The sequence below is a fragment of the Mus musculus genome, chromosome 8, assembly GCF_000001635.26.
Source record: "Mus musculus strain C57BL/6J chromosome 8, GRCm38.p6 C57BL/6J".
NCBI lineage: Eukaryota > Metazoa > Chordata > Mammalia > Rodentia > Muridae > Mus > Mus musculus.
In genome coordinates, this window is record NC_000074.6 from 61,808,788 (window position 1) to 61,824,832 (window position 16,045).

Genomic DNA, 16,045 nt, shown 5'->3' on the forward strand with positions numbered 1-16,045 from the left:
CTAATATGTCCATTAGGGTTGAAAGACAAAGAGAAGAGTTATTGTCTCATCAGCAATAAGAGCTGTGCTAATGAGTGCAATATGGAGTTATTAGCATTATTTGTTGCCTTCACTCCTTTCTAGCATTTAGTGAATATTCAAGTATTGGTATAAAGAAATGATTTTGTTCAACTCAAGTGTGGGTTGAACCATGCACCATGCACTAGCTTAGGTTTATGGCACCAGTGAATACAATGCATTTTTTAATAAACAAAATGAAAGCAAGCCAAATTCAACAGCACACTAAAAGGATCATATACTACTATTAAATAGTGTGTTATTAAATAGTTACAAGAATGATTCAACTTAAAAATCAGCACGTGTCACATACTACATTAAAAGAATAAAGACAAAAAAATCTTATAATCTTCTCAATGAATGTAGAAAAAGCACATGATAAAATTCAGCATTATTTTTGAATATGACACTTATATCAGGTATAAGAGGACAGAACTTTAACATACTGAAGGTAATGTGAAACAAGCTCACAACTAACATTTAGTAATAAAGTGAAAGTACGTCGTCCAAGATCGGGGGAGAAAGCGATGCAGCTTTCTACTGTCACTTGTGTTAAATGACTCTAAATCTTGCTTTATCCATCCACAGCATATCCCTGTCAAAACATTCCAAAACTAAATACCCTTTGATTTTGTAGCTTCTAATCTTCTGCCTTTCCTAACGATCTTCTGCCTTTCCTAACGAAGTACAGTGTTGGAAGTCTTATCTATAGAAATGAGACAAGGAAAATAAATAAAAGTATCTCAAATCAGAAGGAAAGTTGATATGATCAACATTGATCAGACAATGGGATTTAACTCATTATATAATCCATGAAATTATAACTCTAGAGACTACATATACATAAATATATGCATATGCTTACACACAAATCACACATGTACATACACATGCACACATGCATACACATGAGCTCATGTGTTCACAGTCACATGAGCATGTATATTTACAAATAAACACATAATAACATATACATGAACACACATATGTACTATTCAGAAAAGTTTCAGAAAATAAAATTCACCCACAAAAATCAGTTGTGCTTCTATATGCTAGCAATGGGATGTCTAAAATATTAATAAAACAAACCTATTCACAATACCATTAAAAATAATATATCTAGGAATAAATTCAATTACCATCAAAGGTCTTTACACTAAAAAATATAAAACAATGAAGAAAGAAATTGAAGAACATACAAATAAGTGGAGTTGAAAACACTACCTGGTTAAAACGTCTATAATACTTAAATGATCTCTACAGGTTCAATACAATCCTATTATATTCTCTAAAACCATAAAGACACTGTGCAAACAGTTTTGAAGAAGAACAACAAAGATAGAGACACTGAAACTACTTGATTTCAAAAGATATTACAAATCTCCAATAAATAAAGGGACATGATACAGGCATGGAAAGAGGTGTACAGATGAGTAGAGTATAATGGGGAGCCCAGTTGTGAGCACCCCCTGAGGGTATCAAAGGAACCACGATTACACACGGGGAAAGAAAAGCATTTTCAGTAAATGGTTCTGGGAAAACTAGATGCTCACCTACATTCTGAAGAATAAAAGACTCTGGTCTCACATAATGTACAAAAAGCCAAATCAAATGGATTAAAATCATGATGTAAGACCTGGAAGAGTAAAACCCATATAGGTACAAATGCAAAGCAAAACAAACAAACAAACAAACAAACAAACAAAAAAACAAGCTACAGAAATAAAAATGGAGGTTAAAAAACGTTGGTGGTATGACTGTACACACACAATGGAATTTATATAATCATAAATTATAGTGACTATGTGGTGATTTTTACAGGAACATTATGAATTTGCCTAGAAAACATACGCTCATGCACTCAGTATTATTCATACATTGAACTCTGAATTTTGGTCTTTTCCTGTCTCAGTGACAACTGACAGCACTCTTTCTTGGTGTCTGACAGCAGCAGCTAGCTGCAGCTCTCAGGCAGTCACTCACGCAGGTGAATAAACAACCCATCTGCCACAGGGCTCTTCACTGCCCAGCTGTGGTATTCTGTGGGCTAGGTATATTGCTGAAGGTTTGGCTTATGATTCTTTCAATTTACGATGGGTTTATTGGGTCCTAATCCCATATTAAAGTGAGAAGCAGGTTTATTACACACACCATGTCAAAAGAGGGAAAGATGGCCAATTGTAGCCATTTGTAGTCCCCTGGATTAGCCTGGAGGTAAGTATGCCTAGGAAAATCGACCACAAGTACTTCACTATCTGACTAATACATGCAATTTGAAAAGGCCAAACTGATAAAAGCAGAGAGGAAAGTGGTGGTTACCAGGGAGATGAGAAGGATCGGAAATGCTGGTCCAAGAGGACAGCATTTCAGGCAGGCAGGATGAAAGGTTCAAGAGATGTAACCTACAGTATGGTGGCTGTGGTCATAACACTGGGTTATGCACGTGGAACCTTCAAAGACAGTATTTTAAAGTGTTTATACTATATAGGAAGAGTCATAATTATGGTATGTAATGCTTATGTTAATAACTTGATCATGGCATTCATGTCAGAATCAACAAGTATATTGAAAGAACACATTGTATACTTTAAATATATACAATTGTCAAAATAGAATTCTGAACATATCATTTTTAGTATTATATTTATTATTAGCCAGAAGAAAATTTGAAATATGTTTGATGCAATAAAATCATGTCACCAAGGCATGAAAAATAAATTTTTATAGGGATCTAAACAGGGTCTATTATTGTTGTTATTTTCTCTAAATATTTATTTTAGAAATACTGGCTTGACTTTTTTCTATTTTTTTTTCTGAGAATATGTGTGTGTGTCTGTAGGGACAGTATATGTGTGTTGGCATATGTGTCTATGCATACACATGTGGAGAACAAAGATTGATGTCCAGTAAAACACAAAAGACTTCCAACTACAAAATATTCCAGGTCCAGATGGATTCACAGCAGAATCATACTAGACTGTCGAAGAAGATCTATAACCAATACTGCTCTTTTTTTTTTTAAAGAAAGAATCAGAAGTGGTGTTTCTAAACTGCTTTTATGAAGCCAGTATCACTCTAACACCAAAACCAGGTAAAGATATAATATTACCACCAATACAATATTCCTAATAAACACAGATTAAAAAATTCTCAATAAAATGCTTGCAAAGATAATAAACCGAGGTTAGGGTTAGGGTTAGGCATGTATCAAAAACAGCATCTATCCTAATCAAGTTGGTTTTATCCCAGAGATGTATGAGTGGCTCAAAAGATATAAGTTGATAAGTGTAATTAATCATATAGAGTGAGAGACAAAAATCACAATTATCACCTCAATAGATGCCATAAAGTCCTTTGACAGAAGTCAGCAAGTCTAGACAACAAGAGACTAGAGCTGAAGGGAACGTATTGGAATAAAGGATTTCCATGAGAAATCCATAGCAACATCATCCCGAATGTAGATAAAAATGAAAGCAAACCCTTCAAAGTTTAATGTTGAGTTACGTTTAATTTAAATGTTAAAGTGTAAAATAAATAACAAGAAAGGAATGTCTTCTGTCCCCACTCCTTTTTAATGTAGTGTTTGAAGCAATAGCTAAAGTAATAAGACAAGAGAAGGAAATATAGGATTAGAATAAATAGGCCAGGAAGTGTAATCAGAATAAACCCTTTCCTCCCCAGCTTGTCTTTTGGTCCTGGAGTTTCAGCACAGCAATAGAAACCCTGACAAAGACAGAGACCAACTTTCAGGAGTCTGAACTCTCCTTCCACTGTCGGTTGCTGCAGCAACCACATTTGGGCTCATCAGGCTTGAGTACCTCTACCTTTCTCCATCTCGCCATCTTGCCAGCCTTTCTACTTTATTTTGTGAGACAGGCCTTCACTGAACACATAGCTTCTCACTTAGGCTGGATGGGTTAGCCAGGGATCCTCAGGACCAGCCTTTCTCTGCTGGGGTTCCTGGTGCCTGTGTCTTACCCAGCTTTTCATGAGAACATGATGCCCTCGGGTTCTTAGAGTGAGCACACTGAACATCTGCACTCAGGATCTCACACTTGTGCAGTGGATGTCTCACCCACTGAGCCAACTATTGGTCTCTTTTCCATCTTGAACTGCTCAGTAGAATAAGCATATTTACCTACCTAGATATCTGAGTTGTATCTACCCATGTGCATGATATAGATTGCAAAATTTGAGTAGAGTTGTCGCAATATCTCGGTATTCCCATGCTTTTCAAGTCAACTTTCTCAGTCATACTCTGAATCTCGGCCAGTGCGTGCTTTAATGATGACAGCTGCTAGTGATTACCCTATTCCACTTACTGTTCTTCATGTCCTGTAGGAGACATCTTTTCTTACTGCACTAGATGAAGGTGCACGCTAGATTTGGGGAGATTATGCAACTTTCAGACTGTTAGACCTTGCAGGGTAGACTGAAGCCCTGCGCTATTACCCATTATGGTGAATTGCTCTGACCTACTCTGCAGGAGACCTACTGGGACTTCCAAAGGGGTTGAAAGCAAGGTCTGCCTCAGGCTACAGTACACAGCTGAAGTTTAATTTTAGATTTTCTCCTTGATCCCCCTTTCTGGTCTCCATATGCTTTCCTTTTGCTGTGAAAACTCTTTCCCCATCTTGCAGTAGAAAACTGCTAGGAATTAGTAAAACTTGAAGTTGAACTATTATAGAAGGCAGCAGCTGAAACTGTCTGGGATACTGTTCCGACACTGAGTGGTTTGAGGTTGATACCGTTTTTCTGAGATAGGGTCTCACTATGTAGCCCAGCTTACCTGCCTCTTCCTGTCTCAGCCTCTCTAGTTCTAGGATTATTGGTGTGTAACAACACTCCTGCTCACTGACTCTTATTGCTGCTTTTATGATTTCTGCTTGAAGGAGTGTGGGAAACTGCGATGGAAAAGAATCACCCACTTTATTGTTTCATATGCAAGTGGTAGGAACTTGTTATGTGAATGCTTTTCCTACCCTGTCCACAACCATTCTCCACACTTTTATAGTTCAGATCACCAGTTTGGGAAATGCTTTTGTGAGCAGCATTTGATTCCCAGTTGGATATTTTTTCCAAAGCCCTAGATAAATGGATGATATACGTCCAAAGAAACTGCTGACCTCAGAAGATAATTGAGGGGAAAAAATATAAATGTCAAGTTAACAAGTTGTTGGTGGAGTTCAGGCCATCTTGAGTCAGTATGTGTATCCAGAAGAAGCACATGTCAAGTTCAGAGAACACTGGAAAGTAGCCTGGGTCCCCATGGGTTCTTAGAAATGACCAAAGTGTGTGTGCTGTGCGTTGCGGGGAGGACTGTTGTTTTGCATCACATCCTCTTTTCTCTTAGTGCCATATTCCACTTCCCAGGCCATGTGGGCAGCTGTGCGTCTGCTGTTCCCCATCAATGGTCCACACAGAGTCTGTCCTTCCTCCTCCTCCCCTCTCTCTCCCTGAGGTCCGTTCAAAGCTCCACCAAATCTCTCTCTCTTTTTTTTTCTTAAAGATGAAATTAGTGCCCCTCTCCACACCAAATTCCCTACTTACAAAGAAAAGGAAAATTACAAAAAAGTTACAAGTAATTTGTATATATTTTATAGCATTCCAGTGTATTTTTTTTCTAGAGTCTGAAGTAGGTAAGGACTGCAGAGATAGCTCAGGGAATAACATGCTTGTGTGCAAGCATGAGAATGTGAGCGCCATCCCCAGCACTCACTTAAAAGGGCTGGTGCATGCGTGGGATCCCAGCACCGGGGAAGAAGAGGGGCTGCTTCCTGGGCTTGATGGTCTAGCCTAACAGGTGAGTTCTAAGTCTTATCGAGAGGTTATATCCGTGCTACATTTTGCAGAATGCAAGACCACCCTGCTCTGTCTGTCCTGTTATCTGGCACAGACCAAAAAACAAAACAAACAAACAAACAAACAAACAAAAACAAAAACAAAATCTGCTGTTTATAACTGTAAACCCCACTGATTAGAAGAAGTCTTTCAATATTAATAAAAAAAATGCATCTTGGTAACAGTAAAAAAAATGGTATTTTCTTGTATATTCTCCAGTTTACATAAATTTTATTAGTATTTACATGAAGACTCTACAAATGATTTCTCTTTACTCCAGTTTCCCTTCAAGCATGTAATCCGGTCATAGCACTAATTGATTCGTGCTGCTTGGGCTGCTCATGAAAAACACAGAATCCTAGGCTCTCCCCACAGGGTAACTGACGCAAGGCTTATGGCCGGACCTGGGGAGTAGTAGATTTAAGCATCTATAGTGAATAACTATTTGGCTAGAGAAGTGAACTTCTCAAAGGTGGCCCCCAGACCAACTGCAACAGCAACACTTAGCAAGGTCTTAGAAATGCAGAATGTCAGGGCTGGGGAGATGGCTCAGTGGATCATGCACTTAGAGCATGAGGAAGAAGACCAGAATTTAAATGCCTAGTATCCACATATAAAAGCAGGGTGGGTGTGGCAGCCTTCCTGCAGTCCCAATGCAAGGGATCCCTGTAGCAAGCAGGCTTGTTAATAGTCAAATTAGCAAGCTCCAGGCTTAGTGAGAGACCCTGCTTCAGTAAATAAAGTGGAGAGCAGTAGAGAAAGACACCTGACATAAACTTCCAGTGTCACACTCATGTGCAGGTATATGCATGCACATCTGCACACATGTGGATATACACTCATCAGTACATGTGCATATATATGCATACCCCCACTCTTACATGTGCATATATGCATGCACACTTACACACATGTGCACATATACACACAGTACACATATATGCACACCCCCACACACATATGCACATTTGTGCAAATATGTCCATGTATACTCATACTCATGTGCATATATAGATATATATGCATGCACACACATGTGCACATATATGCTTGCATACTCACATTCATGTGTATGCATATCCATGCACATCTCCACACAAGCACACAAACAAAAAGGAGAGGAAATAAATGCAGTACCTCAAAGCTTATCCCAGACACACTAAAAGCAGAATGTGTATGCAATGCCCAGGTACATTATGGTTAGAGAGGCAAATTGGACCAGTTCACTGGACAGCTGGCCTGTGTAGGAACTTGTTAGAAATGCAATTTCTTAGGACTCAACCCAGAACACAATCAGACAGTCAATCCGAAACACAGGGGACACCAGGGTGGAGCCCAGCTTCTTTGAGTTTGACAAGATCCCCTGTGAGATTCATACATGTGGTGGTGAGAAAGCCACCTTTGCAGCCCACCCTTTCCTTTAGCACAGCTGATGACAAGCTCAGACCATATATGGCCATGCGAAGAGATGGGACACAGGCAGGTACCTGTTTTGCAGTCATAGTGACTAATGAGCATTAACTAGAGTCTTAAGGGCTAAGTAAGCTTTTAATCCAGATTTAAACATAATAGCAGATATAACAATTAAGGAAACAGGCAACAAAACATGGTTAATGATGATTTCTCAGGTTCTAAGTGAGTCAGAAAGTGATACAGTCTAAGCCTGAGGAATGTCTCCAGCTTTAATCTCTTACCAGAGTATCCCCACCCCTACCCCTGGCTCTTTAGAGCACCTGCAACAAATCCATTATTAGTTCTCAGTATTGCCTAATGAATTCTATTCTGAAGCTACCACCTTCCGCTTCACATTCTGGGCAAAAGGGTGAGAATTATTTGCCTCTTCAGAGGAGTGGCTCATCCATTCTAAGTGTTGTTGAACATTTATCAGAAAGTCAGATGCTACTAGATACAAATAACCTGGAGGTGAAATGATAGTTCTTTCCCCTAAGAGCCTATTGGTCAGATAAAGACAGTAATTAGATATATACCTCATACACTGAAGGTGTGATATGATCATTTGTTAGCAGCATGGACTAACATGGCTGGAAGATAGATTCAAGGAGCGTAAAAGCAATTTAAAAGGGTCAATGAGTATTTACTGTCAAAATTTAAGCAAGAGGCTGCAGAGAGGCAAAATGTAGAAGATGCATCCGCATAAGCAAAGTCTTATACAGTGCTTAAAATAGTGACTTATAAGCCAGCACAGGCCCATCGTCTGCACCAGCAACGGCACCAGTGAGTCTGAACAACTGAAGAAACAAACAACTCGAAGGACTCCAACTTTAGATTTTGATAAAAATCATCCTTTAAACTATACAGTCCATGTCTGATGCTTCACAGCATGCCCTTCTTATTATCTCCAGCATTCCGTGACTATATTGTTTATGCCAGTATTATGCGTAATTAAGCACCATGGCAATATCAATGAGAGTCTGAAAGCCAGATGTGGCCCAGAGCGTCCAAAAATGCAGCTATCCTGGCAAGCTACGAATAAACCTTTCAGAAGAGAGAGAGACTTCCCAGACACTTTTCTTCCTTTTTACCCCGAAGATCCAGACCTAAGAGGCTATTTTCAAAAGTTCGATGAGAGTAGCAGTCCTGAGCTCTAGCAGTCTCCAGCATTTACAAACATAGCATCGAGGCTCACACCAGCATAATGTTGCTTCTTACTGTTGAGGAATTACACCTGTGTGCCTTTTCATTCCACAGGAACAATCCTTAGGGAGCTGAACCTTCTATGAGGATGATTCTCTCCTAGGAACTCTCTGACCTTCCAAGGCTTAGTTAGCTTCTTTCCAACTTCTCATATGCCTTTAAAGTTCTTTGCATCTTTTAGTCATGGCACCCATCCCTCAGAACTTCTAGTTATATGGCATTATGACCTTTTGCTCTACCAATACAAGCCAGAAGAGTGTTTGAGGAGCATATGGCTGTCCATCCCCTCAGCTCTTTGTTAGGTCTTAATGTCTGTTGGGTATTAATTTCGGGCTTGCATTGGGGGGATTCCATTGGGAAAGCAACCAAATTCTCAGTTGGTAAGAAATGAAAGACAAAGTGAAAGAAGATGGATTGCTCAACACACCAGCAGACAAAAATATATGACTGTGGATAGTGGTCAGGGCTATACGGAAATGAAAAGACAGCTATGAGATGGAAAGAGACAGGGTTTGGGAATGACTGTCACTGTATTTTGAAATCTTAAACGATGGCATGCAAGGAGCAGCTAACAAGGCACTTGACCAAGAGTATAGCTTTAGGGCTAGGTGGGGAGAAGAAGGGATGGCAAGGTTGGAGAGGAGAATGTGGGGGTCAAGTGTATAGGGGTTTCCATGCAGATAGTATCAAGGAAAGTTGACTCTGTAGATAAGGATCTTAATAAGGTTTATATCCTGGAAACCATTTTATTATGGAGAGAACAAGTGGAGAAATAGCATTTAGAAGTGATGTTCATGTGTGAGAAAAGATGATCTGAGTCAAGGTTGCTCAGTGGGGAGTGGAGATAAAGCACCCAAGTTTTCAAGTTTTATGGGTAAGATTTGCTGATGAACTGTACTCTGGATAGAAGGCACTTAGGCTCTGGCCTAAGGTAAGTGGGTGGGCGACGCTGGTGGCCTAAATAGAGACTGTATGAAGAACATATTGGGCATTGGCTGACAAGGTCAGTGTTCAGTTTTGGATATACTAAGTGTGAGAAGCCTGTGAGACATCAACTACTGCTGGACAGGTTTATTAACTTGCAGTAAATCAAGCAGTAGAGGGTCTTCTTAATATTTTCTGCTACTGCAGGAAAGTATGGAAGTTTCCAGCCACTCAAAAGAGGAAGCTTTGCATTTATACCCCTGTTTTCTTACCTAAGGAGCCATGGCATTAGAGTAATATCTTCTCTGAGCCCTACCTCCTCCTTTTGCTAACTATAAATGCTACATGGGATTGCTATGGCAACCTATGCATGGCGTAGGCCAACTGTTGCACAATGACAGACTAAGCTGATGGTTACAAGGGTGACACTGGAAAGCTAGGTCAAGGAGTGTTGCAGACTTGATTGGCAAGCCGAAACATGGAGTCCACTGTGTTGGGGACTGAATCAGAAAGGACATAGAGGGACTGGGCGCTTGGCTCAGCAGATAAGAATAATGTCCATACAAGAACAAAGGCCTGGAATACTGTCCTCTGCACTTATTTAAAAGCCAGACACAGCTTGTGTGCCTGTAACCCTGAGACAGGAAGATATTAGGGCTGCCTGGCTAGTCATCCAGACAGAAATGGTGAGCTCCAAGTTCGGAAACTTAGACTCTACCTCAAGGGAATAAGACAGAGTGGTCAACCAGGTTACTCAACATCCACTTTCTGGCTCACACAGGTAAAAAATACAAAATACTCTTACACACAAGTGTTCCCATGTATAACACACACACATGGGTACATGCACACACATACAAACATATACACATCCATGTATGTACATTGAGCACACTCACACATGCCCACACATACACACACCCACACCCACTCACACATGCACACACAATAAGTATTGGTCAGCAACCTATTCTCCTTAGGCTTTTAGCTTTTATGCATGTACTACAAAGGCTTAAATTCCCAAGTTGAACTATAGGCACGTTAAAAAAAAAGGAACACTTTCTTCTGATTTGTCTAGCGCGATAAATGAGCACAATGTAAAATTCCCATTTTACTCCTGTTTAAATGTGCAATTCAGTGGTGCTGGGTATGGCTGTACCACGTGCCACTGTCACCACTCCTCATTTCCAAACTCATTCCAGTTTCCATACTGGAGGTTCCCTAGCCACCTGACATTGTTTATAACCCAACCTCATAACCACTGTTGTATTTCTTTTTCTTTCTTTTCTTTTTTCAAGGTAAAGAGAGAAATGGTTTATTAAGTAACAAGGAATACAAAAACTCTTTAATTCTTCTCTCTGTGGCAGTTGGGCTGCAGTGGGCAGATGGACAACACTGCACATGAACTTCTCAGACCAGATCTTCTGCTGACATGCAGAGATGCCAGAGTTGAGTGTATCCTCTAGAAACAGGTTCTGGCCACCCTGCTTTCTGGGGTTTCAGCAGTTGTGTGGTTTCCTTCTTTTCTTCAAGCGTCATGGCAGGAAACAAAAGGACTTCCATGATATTGTTGGAATCTGTGAAAAAATGGATATTTGAGGGATATCCATGAGCCAGCCAGCTGTTGAGCACAACCCATGTTCCAGGGCAGTAGAGAAGTTCTCATCTTATGAACATGGCTTCATCATCACCAGCAGTCCTGGCCTTGGCCTATTCTTTAAACAGCGTTGCTGCTGCATGGGATCTTTAAGCTCAGTGTAGGTACTACATATTTCCTTCTTCATGATCAATAATAGCTCAAAGTGTTCAATTAGATCCTCTTTGGAGCAGTGTCATTTGACCACAGGGCTCATAATCTGTGGGTATCAAGATGTATGTAGGACTGATGCATGCCACTTTCAGGAACTCTCCAATAAGTTTATCACGGACTGTCCCTGGCTGTGGTCCAAGGTGTGTGTGTGTGGGGGGGGCATTCAACAGCTTTGCAACACAAATATCAAGTAGTTTTTGAGTTTCTTCAGGTTTGAAGAGAGTGGTTTCTGGCAGCTTCACTCCTAGGGTTGCTGAAGCTTTTCTACTAGGCTGATTCTTAACAAAGGTGAGGTGAGTTAGTCCATAGGCTTGGTCTTCTGGCTTGTCTGGGTGGTAGGTGATCTTGGTGGTAATTGCCTGTATGCTTTTCACCATCCCCGACAGCATCTTGTCTGTGTTTTCCATTAGTCATGATCACCTGCATCGATCATGTAGTACTTACAGATGGTGAACTCAGGATCATGAGTTAAATCAATTCCTTCATGCTGGAACAGGTGCCCAATTTCATAAACCTGGTCAATGCCCACCAACTGCCAGCCTCTTTATAGTATAGTTCTGGAGCAATTTTCATTTATAAGTTCATGTCCAGCTCATTGTGATAGGTGAAGAAAGGCTTGGTAACAGTTCACCCTGGAGTGATGTTCATCATGAGAATTTTGATCTCTAGGAATACCAGCTCATTCACGAAATTCCTTATACGTGTGATGATCTTAGGGCAGATGATAAATTTCGGTCTCACAAAGTCATTCCGTATCAAGTACAGGTATCTCTGAAGATAGCTTATTTCCTTGTCTTTGAGGTCACAGTAAAGATGAGGCAACATTTGCAAGCACAGATACAAAGTGTGATTTCACAGGAGATGATGCTCAACTTACCCTTCTTGGTTTTCCCAGGATTCCCCTGAACTCTGATTATGTCTCCCTGGCATAGTTTGTTACTGATATGAACAAATTCTACCTCTGATTTATAGTTCCTGGAGTTGGCTATGACTTGTAACTTGACCCCCTTTGCTCAAATGTCATAGAAGATGTGTTTTTCCCAACCAAAGCTCATGGATCCAATCTGCCACTCTTCATATCAGACAGGTCCATGGGCTGCCAGTAACTGTATTCTTGGATGAACTGAGTGAGGTGTCCACATGGAACTTGTGTGGGTACTGGTTCTCCCCGCTGACCTTCAGCCAGTGAACTGCTTGACTATGGATCTTGCAGAATTGGTTTGGGTCTAGAGTCTTCTCCTCAGCACCCACATCACTGTTGGTAGCGTGGTTGGCAGGGGCAGCAGCAGCAGCCTGGCTTAGCTGTTCTTCACTGAGCTCATTTTGCTGGGCTTCTTTCCTTGCTACTTCCTTCTCAGCTCAAAGATGTCTCTTTAGTTCATTCTTGCTTAGTTTTGGCCCACTATCCACTTTGATTTCTTCACTCTCCTGAAGTGTGGCCATCTCCCCCAGACCCCCACTCCCATACTATTCTAGGAACTGACTACTCCAAGTATATCATATAAGAAAATTCTTACACGATTTCTCCTTTTGGTAATTGGCATCACTTAACATTGCAGGCAGAGTTATGTCAGAGTTTCCTTCCTGTTTAAGACTGAATGCTTTTCCATCATATCTACACATAATTTTTTTAACTCATTCTTCTGCGAATAGATTTACCAGGATTTAATCCACATTTTGGCTACTGAAAGTTAAGCTTCTGAACATGGGTGCACTATATAAATTTTTTTCTGTAGCAGTTTAAATTTGGGTGACTTATTATTCCATCTTTTTATTTTCTCCCTTGACAGAATGTCCCAAACACCTACTTAGGCTCCTAATGATAATTCTTTTATATAATGAAAAAGAAAAACTGTAAGTCAGTAATTTACCTATAAGTTTAAATTTTGAAGGGGAAACTTTAAGAAATTATAGTCCAGTAATCCAGTCAGCAAGAAATTCTTGATGATTGATGTGTACACAGCATGAAATTTGGATTCAGCTCAAGAAAAATCAGTATTCTAAAAATATTCTAAACTCTTGGGTCAGCAAGATGCCCCATTGGGTAGAGATGATTGTCTTCAAAGTAGTGGGAGCTGAGCTGAATTGCTGGAATCCCAAAAAGGCAACAGAAGAGTAATAGCTCCACTGAGAATTCTGATATACACATATGCACTATAGTACACATGCTTATACAACACACACACACACACACACACACACACACACACAGAGAGAGAGAGAGAGAGAGAGAGAAAATGGGAGAGACAGACAGACAGACAGAGAGAGACAGAGAGAGAGAGATAAAAATAATAAAATAACAATTTGTGAAAGAATAATAAAATCCTTCACTTGATAGTAAGAAAAATATTGCATGACCTGTACAGTTTTCAAATTTACCTTACGAATACTTAAACCTTGGCACTTGATTGAAATTTAAATAAGTCCAGTGACTGATATTAAAGTATTTTCTGATCAACTACTAATTGATTAATAAATTATGAAAAGAAAAGCCCAAGATTGATTGTAGCCAGTGAGTGATTAAAATGGGTACATTTTTATCGACAACATGTAGAACACTGTTAAATTTAGGGAGGAAGGCTTTTCTCTTTTTTAAATTATAAAGTAAGTCCACTTTTAATCTTCTCCAGAGTGTTCACAGAGTTTCCTGTAGGTGAAACAGGCAAAGAGACTAGCGTGTGTTCTGCGCAGGAGGTTGAGGAGAAGGAGGAGGGGAGCAGTTATAATGACCAGGGAGGAGAGGAGAGAGACATGAATTCTAATGGAGGGCAGAGGATGCTCACAGTCTGAAAAAGGTCCAGCCCCTTCTCCTTCAGATGAGAAGAGCCCAGCCATTATTTTCACAGTAGAGAAGCCAAAGAAATAAGCTCCGGAGAATAAAGACAAGATGAGAAATTGGCATTGGGCAAGCAGCATAAATAAAAGCTTCACAAAGCAGAGGGTTATAGTGACCACTTCCTAGCCCTAACGTGTGCTTTGAGAAAAAAAGGTGTGGAGAGGAGACTGCATTTCTACTTCTAGGGTGCTAGAGAGAAAGGGCTGATCAATATTCAGGACTGACCCATGGGTGTCAATCCAGGACAGAAGTGAACGTGGACAGCTGTGTTCCACAATCTGACCTCAGGACACTGGAACTTTCGTATTTCCATAATATGACTGTAAAAAAAAATTACGTCCCTGTAGCCTTATTTGCTTTCTTTAATGGATAATGCTTCTGGCTTGGATCTTCACGAGGGAAAAAAGGATCTTTTGTCTCATAAAATGTTACAGATGCTGCTATGGTAACACACTATAATTTTATTCCTATCTCAGAAGATAAACACGGAGAACTGCAAGTGGCAGTTTAATCTAATATGTAGCATTTGCTTTAGGTCCACAGGGCATTTGGGTTTTTGTTTTTAAGGAACACTGGCACTTTTATTAACCTGCTGTACTCAATTAAGCAGAGACTTAAAGCCCTGTCTAGAAGGTATTATTTTGCCAACTTGAAAATATCATGTGGCCAAGTTTGAAAACCCACAAGGGAGAGAAAGCATGCTGCTTCTATGACAGAATTCTTAGGTGGCCAGAGAGAGTTTGCATTGTGGGAGTTTTCTGTTGAGCTAAAAACATAATCCAAACATCTAGGCATCTACAAAACAGTCTGAATTTGGTTTAAAGTGAAACATGCCCACTGACAGACAATTTCTAAGGTTGCGTTTCTCTTTTCCCATTAGGAAACCTGCAGCCCGAGGAGGTTGAACTGTTCCACTAAAGTCAGCTGCTTTGCAATTAATAACCAAAGTTACTGCATCTGCAGAGGTAATGTGAAGCCCCAGTTCTTGTTGATAATAACAATATCCAGTTACACTGGACATCATGGCTTATATACTAGTCCCTGTCAAAAACAAGGGGAAAGGCTCAAGTAGAAAGAAAACCAGGAAATCCAGTGAGTGAATGACGCACTGTGGCTTTAAATCCACAACCCACCCTTTATAACCGTAAAGAAACACCATCCCCTGCTGTCAAGGGTCATTCTCTGCCTTACCCCCGTGTCACAATTCTTCATATTTTCCCTTCTACATTAGAACATTTAGGCAGCCGAGGAGTTAATGAAGGCCGAGGTCAACACAATGAAGTTTCTGTAATGACCTGGTGGGCTCAAGGCCGATTCTGATTTACTATACACCACAGTAACTGGTTCCAGAACACTCTGCCAGCATTTTGGAACGAGGATCCTGGTCCATTCATTAAGTGATTAAGAATCTGCTTCCCACTACACTTTAGTCATTCTAGATCATTATAGACTCATAAAAAGCATCATGATTGCTGATTGACACACTGACCTTTAGAGATGCCCACGATGAACATAATACAAGCACTACAGTTCTCTTCAAGTCCCAGAACACGAACAAGTAGCTAGTAATTAAACAGAAATGCCTACCTACGTTGTTCTTGAAGCAAACTTTGTAATATTTTCCCTTCATAAAAGTCCCCAAGTATTTACAGGCTGTAGATGAGCTCAGACTCTTGACATGGGAAAGATTAAATGAGAAAGACAGGAGAGTGATAGAGAGGCTGTGCACACTAACACTACTTGTATTGAGACGATTCGAAAGCACTGTCTTGGTTCTCATTGGTCACTCAGGGCAATGCAACAATATTTGTCCAGTTGCTATGTGCAGAGGGGTGGCTGCCAATTCCCTCCACTAATAAGCCTGAACCTGGCTTTTGCAGATAAGAGGCACTATTGTTTGTGTTGCTGTACTAACTGATAAG

The 16,045-nt window shown here is 40.2% G+C and overlaps 1 protein-coding gene and 1 pseudogene across 4 annotated transcripts in view; both read right to left on the bottom strand.

The window, feature by feature from the left end:
- The window catches only part of Palld (palladin, cytoskeletal associated protein), a 391,277-nt gene that overhangs the window by 297,357 nt on the left and 77,875 nt on the right, over positions 1 to 16,045 (bottom strand). The window lies entirely within an intron of this gene.
- On the bottom strand, positions 10,775 to 12,738 carry Gm18066 (predicted gene, 18066; annotated as a pseudogene).